At 45.4% G+C, this 19,111-nt stretch overlaps 1 protein-coding gene across 7 annotated transcripts in view; it reads right to left on the reverse strand.

The window, feature by feature from the left end:
* Positions 1-19,111, reverse strand: part of LOC308177032 (uncharacterized protein) — a 136,751-nt gene that overhangs the window by 96,059 nt on the left and 21,581 nt on the right. Inside the window, exon 3 of one of the 7 annotated variants that reach the window (XR_013938810.1) lies at positions 572-1,879. The exons of the other annotated variants lie outside the window; for them this stretch is intronic. The gene's annotated coding sequence lies outside the window, so the exon portion shown is untranslated. Of the gene's footprint in view, positions 1-571; positions 1,880-19,111 lie in introns of those variants that run through there. 7 annotated transcript variants of the gene reach the window in all.

A 19,111-nucleotide genomic window follows, 5' to 3' on the forward strand; every position in this document is an offset into this window, starting at 1 on the left:
CCTGGCTGCCTTTCCTGCTGCAGCAGCTGCAGTCTGCAAGATGAGCCTTGCAGGGAGAGGCAGGGAGGGACGGAGACGTCTTTTTCATACCCCCTCATGGTGTTACCATGATCTCAGGCCTTTAGAAAGTCATCAGGCTGCTTCGTAGACCACTCATCACCAGTAGGAGCCAGACGTGTGGCACTGTCTTAACAGCCCAGCATGGTATTTAGCTACAGTAGGAGTCGTTAGGTTCGGTGCATGGGCTCATCGGGGAGTATCGCAGAGACATTGTGTATCACAGTATGGACTTAATGACAGTAATTGTGTTTTCATGAAGAAGGGCTGAGGAATTTTGCTCCGGTCTGGAAGTGCCCAAGCCCAGAAGCTGTACCCAGGGACGGGGCTGAGGCAGCCGAGCGGCTCAGGATGGCTTCACCGAGGGGCCAGCCTCGCGGTCCCACGGGGCTCACAGGCAGCTCGGCAGCACGCCCATGCCGAGGCAGAGCACAGAAGATGAGGGCAGCGGTGGGGATATGGAGCCAGGCTTTGTGGAAAAAAAGAACAAGTAATTGTTTTCTCTTTGAAAAAAAAAAAAAAAACACCTTGCTAGATTGCCTTACCAGGATATGATTATAGCAGATACTGGGCAAAGCAGTGTCAGTTGCAAAACATTTGTGGGAAGCAATTTTATTAGAGATATCAATATAAATAAATAGAAGGATTTTTCTGAGTGTGCTTCCACACTTGTTTTGAAAGGCTCTTTTCATTACACTCACAATAGCTGCTGATCATATTCTTCTACTCTCTTATGAAGCATCTGTGGCGATAGTACATAAGGCACACCAGCGGCTGGCTGCACACCACTGCGTTTTGGTCCGGTAGCTTTGAGATTTCACTCTTATTATTTTTTAAATTTGCTAAGGGCAGCAAGTACACAGGCACACAAATAGAAGCATAGCCCCTGCGGAGGCCTCAGCGGGGATATCTGACGCCGGCGTGGGGCCAGACGCCCTGTTCTCGCCCCCTGCCCTGCTACCGAGTGGCCACATCCAGCCCAGGCTGCTCGCCAGCGTTCCCGTGGTGCAGGCGCAGGCTTGCTCCCTGTGACACGGTGCAAAGTGGGGCTGGGGGGGGGGCCTTCATGTTTAATATAATTGAGGTGTCGGGATGCATTAGGCAGGTGATGTGAAAGAACAACAACTGCATCTTGAACTGTGATAGTTCATTTATTATTGCAGAACTGAATGGCAAAGCCTAAGAGGGCTTCTTTTCCCACCCTGTATAGATTGTTATAAAACAGCTACATTAATCTTTTGTTGTTGTTGTTGTTTGTTTTTGGTTTTTGGTATTTTTCCCCAGGGATATAAAAATAGAAAGCTAACAGTAGAATCAAGATGAGAATTATAAGTCCCATGACAACATATGCCCCTGAAAACTTCACCAAAATTTTATAGCAGGAGTTGCTAAAAATCTCACCATTTATAAGCCTGTTTGTTATATTCTTACTAATGGATGTTTTTACACAGTAACATACCTATACCTTGCCTCTTAAACCAAATTCAATTAAAATTCTTTAACAGTACTACAGTGAAAAATAGCTAGTTTAGGCTTTTATCCATCTCTCCTTCAAAAATCCCAAAGCATTTTCCATGCATCAAGTAGGCCTTGTAGGCAAGAGCTTCTATTCTCACATGACCGAAGGATACACCAAGGTAAAAAAACATGGTGCAACTTAAATAACGTTAGATGTGAACAAGAAACTACCCTGGCAAAAGAACGGGCTTTCTTCGCAGCACTAGTCAAACCCACCAGAGGCTTTTTGCTTTGAAATAGAGCCACGCAGAGAGTATTCTTTGTTTTCACATCTCTCTTCTTCTCTCCTGACCACACCTTATTCCTGAAAGAGACAAAAATATTCCAGAAACAACTGATTTCTTAGGAGAAACATAGAGGATTTGATTTGCTTCTGATCTCTATATTTCCAGTCCCTCAAGACCACGTCACAAACGCACGTCTCTCCATCACACCTGCCGTACAGTGTGATTGCTCGTTCCTGCCCTATCTGCTTGTTACAGAAGGGTGGGCTCAGACCTGGTTTCACACTGGCACAGCAAATTGTGGCACAGCCCTTTGGGATCTCAAGAAAATGACGCAGGTAGGTTTGCATCCTCTGCCTTAGATGCTACCTTTGATGCAGAAATGAGGCTGATGCATCTCAACCACTCGCCCCCTTCCCCAGAAAAGCCAGGGAGCGCATACCCCACAGCAAGACAGCTGGCCAGGAACGGCCATGGTGCGGTCCCAGCCGTCCTCCTGCACTCGCCTTCCCCAAGCACCCAAAGTAAAGTGCATTTTCAGTGCGCAGCCCAGGTCACGTCACCGCAGTCAGCTCTCAATATAACTTTCTGGACGACACTACAATGTGAAACCTGAATGCGTTATTCCTTTCATAATCAGATGCTTTCTCTCCAAAACAAGCTATATCCAACAGCGCCTGCATGGTAGACAACTGCAGCCCGTGAGCATCCAGACATGCTTTGAAATGTTCATGAAACATTTCCATGCCCAATGGATTACGCTGCTAATCAAATCCAACTTATAACTAGCCTGAATACCTGGTCCTTATTCGCAGCTGGAAACATATCTGGCTCATATTCAAAAACAGCTCAATCACGAGGTGGTCTTTAGATTAAAGACTAAGTAAAACATGTTTCAAAATTTTGATTACTAGCTCTGGGTACCAGAAAATTAAAATATATTGGTAAAGTCTGTGCATCTACACTAGGTGAAAGCTATGTAAATGCCATCACACTCCACGGGAGGGTTTGGGTTAAGCACTGGTCCATGGACTACATTTCAGAATCAGACAGTGATTTTTGAAGAATTCAGACAGTAAGACAAAAAAAAAGTCAAAAATTGCCACACACATAGGACTAATGATGCAGAAGTTTAACCCGAGGCTCTTTAGTGGTGCTCTGTAATCTTGGCCCTGGCTCCCTTTGCTCCCATTAGTCTAACAACTGCATCTTCCAGCCTCACGTGTCTGCTAAAAACTGGATATTCATCAGACATGCTGCTGAAAGCAAATATGGCAGCTTTGTCCATGATGGAGGTCTCCCAATATCAGGAAGGAAATAACTTCAGAGAAGGGCAACTCACATTCTGCATACATTACAATTTTACTGGGCTGTGGCAACAACAACTGTAGAACCCAAAGCAAAGCATTTCCTGACTCTACGTGGTTAGAGCTCAGCACAACATGGGATACCAAATGGAATTTAGCTATTGCAGGCTAATCACTTTTTCTCAAATATCTATATATAAATATATATATAAATGTATGCATTCACACACCCATAAATATGTGTTCATGCACAACCATACATATTCATCCACTTCTCCTGTATCCACACTGATCCACCTAGCCACAAAAGAAAGATTGTTTGGATACTCTGATGCTACATTTACTGACAGAGTCCCGGGGGTATCGCACCTATTCTTTTTGGCATTACCCCTGTAATGCAAGATATAAAATTCTCAGTAGATGTTCTGAGTTTGTATTTAATAGACCTGGAGGCTCTGAGTGCCTTTTCACAGATTGTGTTCCAGCTGTCTGCCGATATTTGAATGTGCAGGTCTTGGTCCCATGCTGAGCAAACAGGCAGCCTCCCACGCATTTTGTGTACCAGGAGTAATTTATGAGTCTATCTATAAAGGAAATAACAGTGCGTTAAGAAGGGGTTATGTAAAGCTCTGAGATTGAGAAGTTGCTCAGTTAACTCAGTACAACTTCCCAACATCAGTGTTATGTTTCAGCTGATTTACAAATACAGGAGGCCTTCATCTGGTGATTCATATGCCTTCTGAAGCAGACAGGGGGGGAAAAAACTATAATAACTGTCTCTACATAAATCTCATGTCACTGAGAGGCTCCTACCTTGAAACCTCATATTCATTAACCATCTTTTGCAAATACGAGCATCTGAATTGAACCACAAGTCCCTAGGCACCGTGGGATATTCTGGTAACAACCAACCAGAGTAAAAATAAAATAAGAGATGCTGGCCATTTATTTTCAATCTCACACCATGGGGATTTCTTCACAATTGTCATTTAATGTAGATTCCACAGGCAATGCATTGGAATGCGCACAATGAAAGCGCAGATGGGGAGCCGGGCAGCCCTGTCAGGAGTCCTTGAGCTTGGGCAGAACGACTGCGCTCCACCCAGACCAACAGGCAAAGGTGTCTGCTTACAGCACTTCTCTTCCCCTTCGTGAGAAGAAAGCAGCCTGCAGCAATCACAGACACCTGTTTTAGAGACCTGTAAGCAACCTGCTTCAGTCCTGCTCTGCACACCCAGCTAGCAGCTAAGAGGGTTTGAAAAACCAAATCTTCCCTAATCAGGGCACAGCTTGCATTCAGCAGCCTGGTGTCAGATCTCGACTGGAAACGAGGCACAAAATGCAAAAGTTGCAACCTACTCAGCTTAACAAGTTCAGCATTATTTATTTAATGTCCTTAGAGCATGAATATTTAAAGTGTGAAGTGACCTTTAACCAGAAGAAAGTTATCAAAATCCATACGTGCCACCTCTCCAGCCAGAGGGCAAGCTGAGCTGGCTGCTCAGCTCCGGTCAGAGTAGACCAGGGCAGAGGCTTCATCGTGTTTTCTCAGGAGCTGCCACCCGAGCCATCCTCCTCCTGGCACTGACCTACAACAAGCATCTTTCTGCAACAAGCATTTATCTGCCTATAAATGGTGCATCTGTGGCTACTTTTGTGCAATGGAGAAAGAGGGAGCAAACAAACCTCACCTGGTGCAGGGTCATGGACGGAGGTCCTGTGACCTGGGCTGGGGCTCAGGCATGTCCCAGATGCTGCTCAAAAAGAGGCAGCAGAGCCTGAAACTTCGGCAGACAGCCAGGATACACCTCCAGTGGTTACAGCCTTACAGTGATCTGAAGGTTGACCCAAGCTATTGGAGGAAAGATTTTATTGCAACTGAAACAGGGAGCGCACGCACAGCAAGGGCATGGGACAGCATCACTGCCCTCATGGGGAACAGCCAGTCTCAGGCAAATGCATCCACATGGATCAGTCTCATCTGGAAATCAGAGAGAATAATATTTTCCTACCTCGTAGATCCACTGCAAGAGATATTCATTAGCACTTGGGAGGCAATCAGACCGTCACCATGATGAGCGCCATAAAAAGCTGCCTGTGAAATGTGTCACTCAGCCAGCCAGCCAGTCAGCCCAAGCCGAGCCCTGCCCTCACTGCATGTCGCACAAGTGAGACAGGTGAGACAGACAGAATTGATAAGCCAAGGAAGTGCCTGCTATTTTCTCTGGTATTTTAGCCACTGGGACTCGAGCTTTGCCAACTGTTAGCACCTAATGTCGCAACCAGCACATTTCAGCTTCAGCTTGTGAGATTCCTGGCATTTCACTTCAAAAGATGTTGCATTCCTAAAAAAAGCATTTTTTGCAATGGAAAATGATTCACACCCATTTTTCACCAAAGCATGTTGAAAGCCAAAAAAAAAAAAAAAAGAGAGACGACAAGGAGAAAGCAGCCGGCAGTGCTGGAAAACTCCCCAGGAGCTTGGAGCTTGGTTGGCTGGTGGCATGGCAGCAAGCTGGGACAATTTGCTCTGGTGCCTGGTTTGTAGGGCCTGGACCCACACAAGGTTCTCCGTCTGGCCAGGAAGAGGAAGAGCTGAAGCCAAATGACACAGCTCCACAAAGCTTCCCCTCTGGGAGGTGAATCCAGGGCAGTGTGGCAATGCTAGTGCCAACCCCCAAAGATAGGGCCATGGCTCATTTTGGGGCTCACTGGGGCTCACCAAAATCCCAGTTTTTGCAAGCAGCCCCAGCACCCTGCCCTCCTCCTTGCACTGACAGCCCAGGATGGAAACTAGGAGGGTGATTTCTGGATATAGCCTGACATCAGGCAACCTGCAAGTTGGAAATCAAAGAGAACCAGAAGTAGACTCATTATAGGCTAATTAATCCAGCAAAAGTCTTCTGGACAAAGGTTGATGACATTCACTTCAGGATAATTTTGAAATAAATATGAGGATTCTCAGACAAAAAAAAAAAAGTGGAGAAAAGATTATTTTGAAGCATAAATATAGCTCACTTCCAGGCCCCCTCCTCCACATATCAATTAATGAAGCAAATCATCCATCTGAATCAAAGATGTGGGAGAAAAACACAGTTATCTATTTGAACTACAAAAAAATTAAAGGATTTAAAATGAAACATATAATTAGCCTGTAGGACTTTGCCGTAGGTTATTGAGGGAAAAAAAAAAAAAAAGAAAAAAAAAAAAGCTTACTAACTTTCAAAGAAGGGCTAGACAGCTACAAGAATAGCTTCTGCTGCTCTCCAACAGAGGGGGAAGTGCTCATCTTCCAAAGACTGGCAGGGCCAGCCGAAGCTCAGCTCTGGCTACAGGGTTTGTAAAACCATCAGCAAACAAAGCCCTTCATATGTTGGGTCCTATGCTGTTGCTATCATCCGGTGATTGTAACTGCTGAACCTCCGTCCAGGAGGCCAGCTCTTGGTCCTTTGATACCAGACAATCAACAGATAGCACCAACACAATGCCCGCCATATGAGGGGTTTCATTCACCAGTGTTTGTGCTCTTCTGATTGAAGGCAGGCACTAAACATGGCTATTTTCATCAGACCCCGGTGCTGCAGGACACATAGCTGATGAACACCAGCTGGCAGCGGGAGGACGTGTTCCCAACAATTAGCTGTATGATGATGCTCTGCAATCTCCTCTGAAGCATCTGGCATGGGCCACTGGCAGACCCAGCCCCGGGATGAATCGTCGCTCTGTTCCGCTGTGGCAACCCTTACGTTATTAAAGTTTAGATTGAAATGAGGAGTTCAATGTCAAATCTACAAGCCCAGCCAAAGACTCAGCAGATGCTGCATATATAAACACATACAAGGGTTAATATTAGTCTGGACAAGGCTGAAGCTAGCTTTCATGGATAAATCACAAGAACATCCTTTAGCAGGCTTCATTTTTCCAGAGATTATCACGTGCATAAACATGAAATACCTATGGGTCGCACCTGAAAATCCCTCTTTAACATCACTGTTTATTTGCAAATGTAGTAGCTGCTAGAGACCCCAGGCTGGACCCGCACCACTTATCTGCCACCAAGACTTGGATACATGCCTAACCTTAAACACTAGTGTGTTGCTGCTCCTTGCGTCATTGCAGAAGCAGGCGCAAAATGCCATTGTAGAACTGGAAGCATTTTCATGCATTGTTGTTCTGTTGCAAACAGCTTCCCAAAATACAGAGCAGCAGAGAGAAAACTCCCTCTGCTTCGCATGGCTCCATGTAAGGGTGCTGGGGGTTGGCCTGAAGGCCTGAGCAAAGGAGGATGTGTGCCTGCCTTCAGACACCTCCTCCAGGTGACCCTACCCATGCTGTCCTGCCGCCACACACCTCCGTTTCCTCCTGTACGATGACTTCTGGCAATACTGTTGCCCTAGCCTGGCTCGGGTGCTTGCTGATGAAGTGTCCTGAAACAGTCAGGTCTCAGCATAATACGAGACATTCTCAAATAAATGGCCACTGGACATCTCCATAGGAAGGGCAGAGGTGTGATCAGCTTAGTTAACAGTGTACAAATCACTTGATCAAAATCTAAACTAAAAAAAAAAAAAAGGTGAGTAGAAAATTATTCCCTCACAAATAAGATCACTTTGACTAAGTTACTTGCTTCCCTTCAGAGAAGATTTGAGCTTTTTCTCTCTTCCTCTGCAATCTGGCTCCCTTTTGAAGTTAAAAGAAAGGAAGGTTTGGGGGCTTTTTTATTTAAGAAGAAAAAAACCTTCTCCTCTTTGAAAATATGTTTCTTAGACAATTGCTGTCTCAAATTTTAACAAATACTCACTAATTTGCACCTTGTTCAAAAGCCAAACAGTAACTTTGATTTTTTTATTTTTATTTTTTGCCTATTGAATGTTACTCTGCCTTTCTTTGTCTTAGTGGCAGAAGGGAGAGTCTTAAAGAAATCAAACTACCAGCTCCCTTCCAGATTTCCACAATTTGTTATATAATTTCTTAAAAGGAGCCATAAGGCCACTTGGAGGAGAAAAAAAAATTCTTTTAAAAGAAGAAAGAAAATAGATTTTTCACCCATCTTCTTGTAGATGAAGTAGATGAGACTAAAAAAGGCATTTCATTTGAAACATTGTATTCGAGACCAAGAAAAAAAGCTGACAAGGTGTCCCTGCTAGGAATTTCATTCGAAGGGACCAGAAAGAAGAAACCAAGAGATTTTCTTCAAGGACAAAGAGAAAGGAAGTTTTGAAAAAGATGAGCTCAATCTAAAACATCCTTTTTTTCTTTTCTTTTCTTCTTTTTTTTTTTTTCAGCTATGTGAGAAGAGACGTGAGGTTTTGTTGTTTTCCTGAGGAGAATTTGGGTTCTGCGTGTTTGAGGTACAGCGGGTGTGTGAGTGGCAGGCAGGAGGGGAGCGGGCAGGGGAGCGCTGCACCCACCTCTGCCTGCAAGGCTGCCTCATAAATATGGGAGGGCTGTGACGACAGAGCGCTCTTTTAGGAACCAGGTACTCAGGGGCTGCTCAGGCTGCTCCACGTTGCTCCAGCAACAAGAAGCTCATCTGAACGGCTAGAGAGAAAAACCCTGTGACCACCTCACAGCCGTGGCTAAAGGGGGTAGGCAAAAAAAGGGGGAGCAGAGAGGCTCAGCGCCACGGTCCTGTTGCGCTTGAGGTTTTGCAGTGGCTCCCGCAGCAGGGCTGGGGGCAGCCCCATCACCACAGTGCTCAGGGACCCACATCTCCTGGTCCGAAGAGGCTGAGCAGTCCGTCCCTCCGCTTGCTGTGGGCATGAGCCGGTCCTCCGGACAGCTCGATGCATAAACCTCCCTCTCCATCTCCCACCGTGCACATGCATACGCACACGCACCAGCGTGCTCCGTTCATACATATGCATGCACATGAGGGAAGCATAATGAAAAGCATCCAGCCTGTCCTTTCCCAGAGGGAGCAGATCCTCCTGCGGCTCCCGTGATGGAGCTCCCAAATCCGCCTGTTCCAGCCTCCTCCTTCGTGGTGGGCCAACGGCACCTTGATCCCCACACCCGCACCTCTCCCAGCCCCTCACCACTGGTGATGAGCCCCACGCTGAGCACCACGGAGCTCAGGGACTGCAAACAGAGGGGAAGGATGAGTGCAGCAAGAAAACAAAGCGAGTGCAAGCAGTCATGAAAGTTAAAGGTGGTTCTGGGGAAGACAGACGGATTTTACACCAGGTACTGGAGCTGGGCAGCAGTGAAGAGGACAAAACAGATCTGGGGAGAAAACACAGCCACTAATTTGTTGTTATTTATCAGTTTATGAGCACTGGTGTATGCTGTGGTGGGTGTTTGCACATTGCTAATCAACTGAACAGTTTGCATGTAGCCCTGGAAAAATGGCAAATTAACCCAGTATTCTGGCGTTGGAGACATTTTGTGCTGAAAAGATGCATTTGGTGGCAGACTCACAGGCTCCCTCCTGGATCACACATTTGCATCCAGGATGTTTTCTTTCCAATACAAAGCCGGTGAAAACAAAACCAAACAGCCAAACAACCTTTCCAACAAAAATAAATGGAGCTTAAGCATCAAAACATATCTGTGCATTTCTGCTATTTCCTTATAAAAAATAAAAATGGAAGTCAAAGCCTTCAATAGCAGACTTTCAGGTCTTTTCAGCTCAGAACATCATTTCATTTAGAAGTTTCCTCTAATTTTTTTAATGCTTTCAGGTGAATATCAAACCAGAATTAACCTGAATGACATTTTCGTTTTCCTCATTTTATTACTCTTTTCATTGAAAATCTCCTGTGAGACCACAACCACCACCACTCCCAGCTTCCCAGGGGCCTGAGGACATGGCTGCCCTGCAGCTCCTCTCAAGGACACAGAGCCAAGGCCGAGGAGCTTCCACAGTTCAAAAGCTGCATAAAATATCCTGGTGTGACCAGTATCAAGGCCAACCTGCCCCTGCCTTTCAAAGCAGGCCTCTAGTTCTCTCCAGGGCTGAAGAAGATGGAGTGCATTTTTCCCAGCAAGCCTCAAGCTGCATCTTCCTGGTGAGTACACAGGAAAACCACCACCAGTAAGCTGAGGAATAGGAACATGTGCATCTGGTCCAACCCTTTCATGAATAACTCAGTAATGAAAAAAAAAAAAAATCTGCATTCATACAGCTTCACCACGATGCTATTAAAATGAAGGTAATGGCTGTGAGTGAGTTAGCACTGCATTAGGGAGCAGGCTGCAGCTACATCTTGCTTCATTAGCAGCCTCCCTGCCCCTCGCACAGTCATTTAAGGCGCCCTACAGAGCCATACACACGTGAGGTGGCTGGGGACAGGGCGAGCTGGGCACAGCATCATTTCAGGGACCTGCTTCAGGATCCATGGAGGGTCACTGCTGTTGGCTCTTTCCTCTATATTTTCCCTGCTTGGTTTTCACAGATTAGAAAACCAGGTTTTAGTTTTGCTGTCCCGGGTTATTCCTTCTTCCTCCTCAGTCATATTAAAAGCCACAAGAGGGTATTTACATGAGGAAATATTTGCAGGGAATCCCCTGCTTAGTCCCTGCGGAGTGTTGGGTTTGTTCTTCCCCAGCTCCATACCACAGAAAAGCTGCTTTCCAACCTGCCTCATGCCAAGGTGGACGTGCCATCCCCAGCAGCAAAAAGGAGAGAGCAGGGATGAGGACATGCCCGCAGAGTCCCCACACTGAGCCCTGCTGCTTATGGTGGGACAAGGGATAAATCTGCCGATGGTGCCATCAGTTCTCTGCAAAATAGAAAGAGTGCTCTGGGGACGGCCTCTGCTGCAGCTTCAACATCCCCAGAGGGCTGTGCTGGAGGGTTTGGTTGCAGGGTGCCGCATGCTCCCAAATAGCACAACAGCTGGGATTAGCAGGGTAATGTGGGAACTTGCTGGGCAAGGCCAGCCTCTCTGGCTCCACTTCCAGACCCAAACACTCAGCAAAAGCCCACAGCCCCTTCTCCCGTTCTGGGGGGGACACACGTGGCTGAGCCGCCCCGGCCCCATCCCCACCACAATGCACCACTGGTTTTCACCCTGGCAGCCGCCACAGCCCGCAAGCCCCTACGGCTTGTTTGGTTTGAAGCTGTTGTGTTTGTTTTCTTTTCCTGTTAACTTTCAAGTATAAATGTGCAAGCTGGGGAAAGCGTTCCTAATGCCCCATATGTTTCCCCTCAGGAGCAGAGCTATTCTTTCCCATGGTTTAGACTTTTAAGATGTTGCCGCCTTATTTTAACTCCTGGTTGCTGCAGAGCCGTGAGTCGGGCACAGGGAGCAGACGAGCATCCCTTGCAGGACATGGTGCCACGGCTGCCTGCGAGGCCACCCCAAGATGGGCAGCGAGATGGGGTACACAGCTCCTGTCCCACAGCCAGGCACTGCTCCTGTGAGCTGGAGCCTCTTCTCAGCAGCTCTGATGAAATGCTTTGAATATAAAAATGAAAAGAAAAAGGAAAGGGATATCCCGTTCCCTCCCCTGGCGCATATATATGTACACGCACACACACTCCCGCAGACTTCTCCTTCTCCCGGTATATCAAATGGCCATGTCTTTTTGAAGTTACCATGGCAGTGACAGCAGAGCAACAGCACAACTCGTAGAGGAGGAGAGAGCAAGGGGAGAGCGCGGGCAGTGGCATGGGGTGGATGGCAAGGGGCCGCGAGGATCCTCTGACGTCTGTGAGATGTGGTGCAGGAAAGGGTTTCACACCAGAGAAATTAAAATAAGCAAATAAATATCCAGCCATGAGAGGGCAGACAGAAAGTAAAGAAGAGAGAGATCTAAGAGCAGAGCTGGGAAAAGGACAAAGGAAGAAGCAAAGCAGAGACAGAAATTCAACTAATTATAGAACAAGGAGTATAAAGAAAGAGAAACAGAAGAAGGTGAAAGAAGACTTGGCATCAAAATTTCGAATGAGGCCAGTTCCAGGAAAAGGCAAGTTTTGAAGACAAAATATGCAGAATTCCCAGTGACAGACTGCTCCTGAGCAGCCCGCAGGAGCCCTGCCACCTCCGACTGCCTCGACACAACACCCGGTGAGCCCCGGCCACCTGGCTCCAGGGCTGCAGCAGTCCCAGGCAGAGAAACAGCACAGTGCAGGACGAGAGAAGAGGGGCAACTTGTACTGGTTCTTAGCTCATCCTCCCCTTTGCACGCCAATAATGTAAGTCCAGGTGCTCATCTAGAGCCTGTGAGCCCACAGGGAGGAGGTGACCAGCCTAAGAAAGAGGCCCGTTGTGCAACCGGTTGGGAAAGCACCACTGAGCTGTCTTCCAGCCAAGATTAGATATCTTCTAGTGTGGATCTAATCTACCCCAGCAACATGGACCTGACTTTCTCTCTTGGGCTACTCCAAAGATTTCATCACCAGAAAGTCATTCAGAACATCCCATTTTTCTCAGAGTAAGTCTGTACTCCCAGTAGAGCCATGCTAAATAATTCCTTTTTGCTCTGGAAGTGTAAAATCTTCATATGTCATTTTGGCTTTGTACCTTATTTAAAATGGTTGACATTTTTGCATTTCCAGGCTTACCTGGAGGGTGCTAAGCAGAAGACCAAGAGACTGGAAAACTTTGCAAAGCAGAAATCTTACAGAACAGGAATGTAGGATGAAAACAGCATCCCACGCATATTTAAATACCAGCATCCAGAGTGAGCAGGATTATGATTGCTTGGCCTGAAACAAATGGTTCCACTTTTGCTGCCGCTAATACCATTAAATAACCAAGAGAGCAAACGCTGCTGATTAGAGAATGGCACAGAGAGTCACTGATGAACATTTGCAAATGCTAATCAACTTTACAGAAATGTTAACTTTCAGACCTAAAAAAAACCCTGACAGTGTTCCTGTGAAGTTATGTGGGGTGAGGCTCTGCATACCGGAGCTGTACCTTCACGTTAGGCTTGATCCTTGCTCACCGTGCTAGCGCGCAGCAGAGTGCACCCTTAATGCTTTTCAATTACGTGACAAGCAAAGCAACCTATTGGTGCTCTTTATGTTAATGTCCCGATATTTCTCATATTTATAATATCTAATTACGTTTGCTTCTGATAGAGATGTAATGTTTAGGTACTGAAGATTGAGAAGACTGCTCTGATGTTAATATATTTACATTATTAAAAAGTAATACATTACATAGGCAGTCTGCTGCGTAGGGTTGCATTTCTAGATGAGCTCTCAAGGCAAATCCATTATCTTCTCCCTCCTCCTGTCCCCTGAACAGATTCTGATAACTAGGATTGACTGGCAGTGGTTAAAGTGACTGCAGCTGGTATCATAGTGCCAAAAGGGAAAAGGTATCTTACACATGCATGAAATTAAATACGCCCAGGGGTCTCAAAGGACCACACTGCATTAGTAGGCAAGGAATTCAAGACATTAGCTCGGAAGATCAGCATTGCAAAAATGGTGCAAAAAAAAAAACCTCAAGGGGGATAGAGAAAGACAGACTCCCCCGTGCAGTGCCATCAGAGGCATTTTCTGTGAAAGCCCATTAGCTGGAAGGGGAGTATCTGCAAGACCCTCAGGCTTGGACTACCTTTCCCCCTTCGGTCAGGAAACTGCGCATGTCTGATGATCACCAGGACATGCTACAGAGCCCATTGCTCTCTTCTGATGAGGAGAAATGGCGTATTTATAGCAGAGGTTGAGTTGTTATATTCCCTATGGATCACTTTCCGGGAGGGCATGTTCCCTTTGGGACTGCATCCTCCTCCAATGCTTCCTAACTGATCACGTCTTCACAAGTTCACCAAAGAAGCCAAGACCCCAGCTGGTGCCTCATACATTTTACAGAGACACCTCAAAGTAGCGAACTCAAAGCTAAAATGTGTTATTCAGTATTACATGTCTAGTCAACTCAGGAAGGATGTCAACTGCAAGTGAAATCTGGGGGGACAAGAGGCAGAAGCTCTGTTTAGCCTTCCACCGGGGGATATTTGCAAACTGAGCAGGTGCTGAGTGTCTTCATCTTCTGCTGTGATCAATGAGAACTGAGAGGGATCCGCACGTCCTGTATAAATACAACATCTCAAATGTTGGCTCCACTTTAAAAAGCCCCGAAGAGCCCTTCTCTCACAGCAAAAGCCAGTCAGAAACATGCAGGAGGACTCAAAGATGTCCAGCACTAACAGCACCGAAGGATTTATAGAGAGACCAGCCTATTCAGGATTCATTTATAAATTCTTGATAAATGACAAATAGGTGTTTTAATGAACAGTAACTGGCAGCGATGCAGCTGCAGTAGTTTCAAGGCTTGAGTGATTGACACTGCAGAAGGAAAGACAAGTCTGGGGCACTCAAGTCCTGCTAAAAACATTAGATTAAAAAAAAAAAGTTGCAGAATCCTTACCAAGTATGGCAAGGTCCACCTGATCACCAATGACCTGCTAATAAACTATAGCTAATCACCCATATGTGCTGTCAGCTACACACTGGAAAGCTATTGTGAGGGGAATTCACGCTGGAAGAGACACTCAGCATCAATGCCCACTTTTGCCCAGGTTCAGACACTGGACAAATTAATTGGATGAGGAGCCTGAGCAGGTAGACCTTCAGCACCTGCTTCAGTGTATGTATTTCCATTCAGTTCAACACACTCATATCTTTCAAAAGGAAAATATATGAAACTAGGTCTTCCTGGCTATTTCTACTGCCTTGGATGTAATTTCTGTCTCCTTAGAGTGATGTGTGCTTACACCGAGGAATTGGAAATGACTCCTGAGTCAGTAATAGTGGTGGGGAGGAGGGGAGTTGCTTGCAAGTCACAACTGATCTGCATTGACAGAGAAGTTGTAAGGCAGCTTCTGTGATTTCTTCCCAAATTAAGCCTAGCACAAAGGAGGATTCTCAACCTCTTCTTTTAATGAGCACAGAGCTATAAGGACAATTACACTAGATGAAATAAAATTAATTAACGCACACATTTGGGGACTAAAAATGCTTATTATCTAATATGTATGAATTTGACCTAGCTTAAAATTAATGACAGAGCCAGAATATACACAGCATTCAGGTTATATAAAACTGAGATAAACATGGTGCAAAGGGAGATGCTGCTGATCCCTCTAATATCAGTACTGCGAGAACTAGGAGGAGTGGATGAAGGCATGCTCTGTACATAATTTTCATAGAAATTTGCTTCAGTTGAGCTTGTACTTTACATGTGTTTTAACAACTGAACTCTCTGGCAGCACTGAGCTTGGCAAAGTGAATATTAGGTAATACTTCTATGAATATTTTCTCAAGCTGAAATTCTATTTTGGAAAAAGACTAGCACAATGCAGCACTTTACTTTCCGGGATGCCGATAGCACTTACGTAATTGATTGAGTTTGTGGTTGCCTGCGTCCTGGCATTTCATCCAGGATGCCTGCTTTAAATGCTTGATCAGGAATTTTTATTCTTGGAAGACTCTTTCAAGAAGCAGCATCCATCCTACCGGAGATCAGAGGCATGCCATGTGGCCTACTGATCCAATTAAACTGACCAATACACTTAAAACCTAGCATCAAGAAATGTGCAATTAATTAATCACTTGCATACATTTGACAGGCCACAACTTATTCATCCAAGTTATCTAGCATGAAATAACAGAATTATGAGGAAAATCAAAAACTTTTTTTTTTTTGGATTACAGCAAGGCAAAGTTTATTAAATAACTTACTCCAAATTACTTTGGCAATTCCATGTATGACAGAACAATTTCAGTGTATAAGAACCTCTTGGATGATATTAAAGGGCAATCCTATCCAGATAGTGGCTGTGAAATCACATTTGGCATCTCAGGAACTTCAGCTCAGCATGCTCCTCTTATTACAAAAATGTACAAATGTGTAGCGTTAAGAGTTGGTTCAAAAAATGAGCTTAATGGAAGCAAGGCATAGCACCATGGTTTGCCTGTGCTTTCTGATAATAGGAAGAAAAGCCCCTTTGCAGGCTGGAGTTACCAACAATCCACATTAAAAACCCTTAGGCCTACACTTGGATAGTGCTCTCAAAAAAAAAAAAAAATACCAAGAACGTGCAAATGATAGAAATAAAACCTCAGATCACTGTTTTTAGGATGAAAGATCTGTGCGAATCATACTGCCCGTTCCCTGAGCCAAAGCAAGGCTGTTTTCTGCAGCGATGCACACGAAGGGCGTTCCAGCGCTTCCCCGCCTCTCATGAGCATGGGAGAGGAAGGAGAATTGAATGCACATGGTTCAACAGGATTTGGACCAGGAAGTCTGAAACTTGGCATAGCTCATGAATCCTGCAGTCTCCTACATACAAAAATCCAAATAAACTCAATTTGAAAGGAGCAAAATAAAATCTTTCCTGTTCACTCATGCATGTCTGTAAGGAGCTCCCAGACCCTCCTGGGCACAGAAGAGAGGGCAGTGCAGGAAGGGCACAACACAGAGTTTGCTCCCCCTTCTCTCCTGGCATCAGCAGACACAGTTGCTAAGAATTCCCCGGGAAGCAGATTTCCTGGGGGTGGCGATGCTGAGGACGGGAAAAGGACTGCAAGCGCCTCTCGCTCCCTGCGTGTGGGTTCCCAATGCTGCAGGTGCTGGGCCATGGCTGCTGGGATTTATTTGCCATGGAGGGTGGGGGCTCTCTGCAAACCTCAAATGCACACGGGAGAGGTCAGGGCATGGGGTGCAGGGGTGAAGCCAGAGAGAAAGTCCTTTCCCATTGTTGAAAGGGTTTGAAGCATCTCTAGGGACATGAGGGTTGTCCTTGCAGCATCAGTGATAGGGGCAGGCAATAAAGAAAGGATGAAAATGTGCAATTCCTCAATTGCAGAGCCAAGGATAAGAGTACTCTGAAATAAGCCACAGGTTTATAAATGTAACTCCATTTTTCTACAGCGAAATCTCCCGTATATAACTCCCATGTAATTCCTTATTCACTTTTATAATCCCATCTTTCTTCTGGGAAGATTTCCTTCACTCTGTCTGCCCCCAGATTCACTTTGGGATATAGGCCTGATTTATTCCTCAGAGAAAGACTGCTACCACTCCTCCTGGCTGCTATGAAGCGCTTCCTTAACCCTGCAGAGGAAGGATCCTTTCCTAGTCATGTCATTAGCATTCCCTACAACTTGCATGTCATTTTTCTTTTTCCTCTTCATTTTGTGTTTTTTTTTTAAACTTCTGCAGTGAATTCTGCTTCAACACCCACATGTCTGCTATTGAAGCCAATCAGCAGGATTGACTCAGGTAAGTTCTTTTATTAGGTACTGATTTCTTTGTGTCTGATGTCTTTATCCAGACTCCTCTGAAAATTCCATTTTTGCTGAGCATATTGAAGCAAATGCCTCTCTCACTCTCTTTCATTAGCAATTTTAGGGCAGCACTGGCAGGCTTTTCACTCCTCTCTCTTGAACTCAGGAAAAAAAGCTGCAGTGGCTTTATCTCTTTTCACTATCTCCTAAGGATGTCCTGCCAACACTCTCCCACCTCCAAAATTGGACAAAAAATGTAGGTCTTTGGGAGTCTGATGGGCTGAGATTTGGAAGCAACAACATTTCAAGACACTGGTTTTCTCTTCTCCTCAGACTAGAATTAGTTCTGCCACCAACATTTTGCCCACGGCCCCCAACCCCAGGAGTGCTCACAGCGCATCTCTCTCTCACAAATTATTATGCTCCAATGAAGATGTTCCTAGCAGAGCTGTAACGTGTCTGGCACGAATTCATGTTATATCTAGGTTTTGACATTGGGCCTTCTCCTATAGAAGTCAATGTCAAAATTCCCTGTATTTGAACACGAGGATTGGGCCTGTTCCTCTGACTTATGCAAGTTATTTTTATATGATAGTGAATTGGATGCAGTATTATAAAGTCTGGAATTAATCTGCATTTTAACACTTTTTATAAAGCAGGAAAAAAATATCCCAAATTAACATCCTCCTTAACCTTTATTTTTATCAAGTGTACTAAATCAACTGAAGAATAATTGCTCTGAGGACTATGCCAAATGAGTGCACATTTAGTTTACATATTCCCTAATGTAATATGAATTGATGAACTTTCTGAGATACACATGATATAAATGATCATGATGTGCCATTCTTAATTTCATTCAATTGTCTCTGCAAAAACACTTTGCTCTTAAGATGAAAAGTACGTTACGTGCACACCAGGCCCACAGAAGGGAAGAAAACTCCCTTGGAAGTATTTGCCCTTTCGGCAAAAAGAGAAACTATTCTAAACACAAAGGTCGAAGCCTTGCTGTATAGTGACTCACTGGGACCCAGATTATTGCACAGGGCATGGCATGGCTGTGAACAGGTCAGGGACCGAACACTGTCAACTCCAGGAAGAAGAAATCTGAGTCAGTCCCATCACGCTGCGATGGTGCTTCCTGCGTGCCAGCTTCCCTGCGAATGTCCCACCTCCACCCCCAACTGACTACTTAGACCTGTCTCAGCTACGTGAGAAGAGGAAGAGTTGTTGCTGCTCGGGTCGCTTGCTGAGCAGCCCAGGAGTTAGTCCTGCTCAGCGTGCCCTCACACCCCACAAGGTGAGCCACAGCATTGCCCCAGAAGAGTGAAAAGTGAGCCAGCAGTGCCCCACTGGGTTTGATCTGTGTTCACTTCTCAGTGAATACTGCACTATAAATACCTGCACATGCTACCAAGCTGTCTCCTGCAGGAGCGAACACCTCAAAGACGACCACTCAAAGACCTCTGCTTCTCTGGCTGACCACTCTCAGTGACACTCTCCAGCACTGATTCACTACAACATGCAGTTACCAGATGTTTTTCATTCCCTTTGAGTCTCCCAACCTTGTATGACCTCGGGCACATCTTCTTTGATCCTCAGTTTGCCATCTATTAACTGGGGCATAATAATGTGTTACAGGTTTTAAAGCCAAACAGGATAAGCAATCATCTGAGTTGGAGCGCTGTATCATAGAGGCCACTGGACTTCTCTAAATTCTATTTAAATCAAAGCAAACCTCTTTCAAAACATATCCTGCTTTGATTTGCTCATAGCTATACTCTGAGGATCCAAAGGAAACGTAGTAAGTGGTG

Source organism: Anser brachyrhynchus (assembly GCF_964034855.1).
Source record: "Anser brachyrhynchus genome assembly, chromosome: 13".
Taxonomy (NCBI): Eukaryota; Metazoa; Chordata; class Aves; order Anseriformes; family Anatidae; genus Anser; species Anser brachyrhynchus.